Source organism: Dromiciops gliroides, chromosome 3 (genome assembly GCF_019393635.1).
Source record: "Dromiciops gliroides isolate mDroGli1 chromosome 3, mDroGli1.pri, whole genome shotgun sequence".
NCBI classification, from domain to species: domain Eukaryota; kingdom Metazoa; phylum Chordata; class Mammalia; order Microbiotheria; family Microbiotheriidae; genus Dromiciops; species Dromiciops gliroides.
The window spans coordinates 67,319,250-67,322,276 of NC_057863.1; positions in this window are offsets into that span (position 1 = coordinate 67,319,250).

Sequence of the window (3,027 nt, forward strand, 5' to 3'; positions counted from 1 at the left end):
AGAATCCACCGATCACCTCCTGAAAGAGATCCCAAAAGGAAAACCTCCAGGAATATTATAGTCAAATTCCAGAACTCCCAGGTCAAGGAGAAAATACTGCAAGCAGCTAGAAAAAAGGAATTCAAATACTGTGGTGCTCCAATAAGGATAAAGCAAGATCTAGCAACTTCTACATTAAAGGACTGAAGGACATGGAATATGATATTCCAGAGGGCAAAGGAACTGGGACTACAACCAAAAATCATGTACCCAGCAAAACTGAATATAATCTTTTGGAGGCAAAAATGGGATTTCAATGAGAAAGAGGTCTTTCAAGCATTTGTTATGAAAAGACCTGAACTGAGTGGAAAAATTTGACTTTCAAATACAAGACCCTGGAGAAGCATAAAAAGATAAACAGGAAAAAGACTTCATGAGGGATATTAAAAGATCAAACCATTTACATTCCTACATGGGAAGATAATACTTTGAAATCAAAAGAACTATCTCAGTAAGAAACTCAGAGAAGACACAGGTCTGAACTGAATATGAAGGGATGATATCTGTAAAGCATTTATGTTTTGTTCTTTGTGGGGCAGACAGGGTGGGGTGCCTTATGTCTGAGGCTGGATTTGGGCTTGGAACCTCCTGGGTCCAGGGCTGGTGCTTTGTCCACTGTGCCACCTGACTAATCCATGATGACATCATTGAAATAGGATTTAGGTGTAGGAGGAATAAACTGGGGGAGGGAAAAGGGGAGAGATGGTCTGAGAGAGGTAGTTCACATGAAGGAAACAAGAAAAAAAGCTTATGGAGGAGAGTAGAAGAGGGGGAAGGAGTTGGAGAGTGAGTGAACCTTAATATCATCAGAATTGGCTCAAAGAAGGACTAACATACATATTCAAGTAGGTATAGTAATATATTTTTGCCCTGAGGGAGGGGAGGGAGAAAAGAGGGGGGAGAAGAGAAGGAGGAAAGGGCAGATTGGGGGAGAGAGCAGTAAAAAGCAAAACACTTTCAAGGAAGATGAAGATGTTCTGCATTACTGCACCAGTATGACATATTGAATTGCTTGATCTCATAGAGAGAGTTGAGGAGGGAGGGAGGAAGAAAAATTTAGAACACAGAATTAGCTCAGGGACCTTGATCTCATTGGAGTAGGGTCATGGAGGGAATAGAGTTCATACCCAATTGGGAGAAATAATCTATTTAACCCTGCAGGAAAGTAGGAGGGGAAGAGGATAAGGAAGGAAGGGTGAAAAAAGGGAGTGCAGAGCAAGGGAAAAGATAGTCAGAAGTAAAACACTTTTGAGGAGGAATAGATAAAAAGAAGAGTAAATGTCATGGGAAGGGAGTGGGATGGAGGGAAATAGTTATGATGATTGATTATAATGGCAAAACGTATGGTACCTATCTTGCTGGTCTTTTATGAAGAAAATTCTCTGTCAAGCTTAAGGTACTATATACAGGTTATAATGAACAGGATACTATCAGAAAAACCTGGAAAGACCTACATAAACTGAAGCAGAGTGAAATGTACTGTATACAAAATAACAGCAATAGTGGGGGATGGATGATCTGCTGGGAAGCATGTGGTTATTTTCAGCAAGGCAATGATCCAACATAACCCTGAAGAACTTATGAAGATTGCAGCCCATCTGCAGAGAAAGAACTGATAGTATCTGAAAACAGATGGAAACACATTTTTATTTTTTTTTCTTTTCCTCTTTGACAATTCCTTAATCTGAAGTTTTAGGTTTTTTGACTGTTTTCTCTCACAACTAGCTAGTATGGGAATTTTTTCCATCACTACTCATGTATAACTTATTTCGAATTGCTTGAGTTCTTGTGGGTGGTGGGGTGGGAATGGAGCGCGGAAGAGAAATTGGAACACAATTTTTTTTTAATTGATGTTAAAATTTTGTTTTTACATATATTTTGGAAAATAAAATTCTATTTAAAAAAAAGAAACCTTGAAATAACTAGAATAGTTAGCATTTACATAGCACTATAAAGATGACAAAATACTTTATACATGTTATATCAAATGATTCTCACAACAATCCTGGGAGGTAGATTTTATTGTTACCCCCATTATACAGAGGAAGAAACTGAAGCAGGCACAGTTTAAATGACTTGCCTTTGCTAGTGAGTGGCTGAGGCTATATTTGAACTCAGGTCTTAGATAACTATAAGTTGATTTATAATGAAGTGAGCAGGAGCAGAAGAACAATTTGAACAATAAAAACATTGTTAAATTCAGACTTTTAAAGATTATAATTGGTGTGATGAACAATAATGATTCTCTAGGATTGATGATGAACAATGCTGCCCACTCCTAAAAGAATGTTGAGAGACTCAAGATACAGAATGAGGCATACATTTTTAGACATTATCAATGGGGAAATCCCATCCTTATCACCAGGGTAGCTAGGTGGCACAGTGAATAGAGCAATAGGCCTGGCATCAGAATGATCTGAGTTCAAATCTAGACTCAAGACACTTACTAGCTGTGTGACCCTGGGCAAATCACTTAACCCTGTTTGCCTCAGTTTTCTCCTCTGTAAAATGGCGAAAGAAGGAAATGGCAAACTGTTCCAGTACCTTTACCAAGAAAACCCCAGATGGGGTCACTAAGAGTCATACACGGGGCGGCTAGGTGGCGCAGGGGATAAAACACCAGCCCTGGATTCAGGAGGACCTGAGTTCAAATCCGGCCTCAGACACTTGACACTAGCTGTGTGACCCTGGGCAAGTCACTTAACCCCTATTGCCCCGCAAAAAATAAAAAAACAAACAAACAAACAAACAAAAACAGAGTCATACACAACTGAAACCCAAAATGGGGTCACAAAGAGTTGGTCATGACTAAAATGACTGAACAACAAAAAATGGGGAAATCTGTTTTGCTTGAATATGCATATTAATTAAGAAAGGAGTTTTAGTTTCTTTTTTTTTCCCAATGGAAAGAGGGACATGGATGGAGAGAAAAGAAATGTTTATTATTTGAAGAAGAAATAAATGAAAGAACTCGCTCTAAAGACAAAA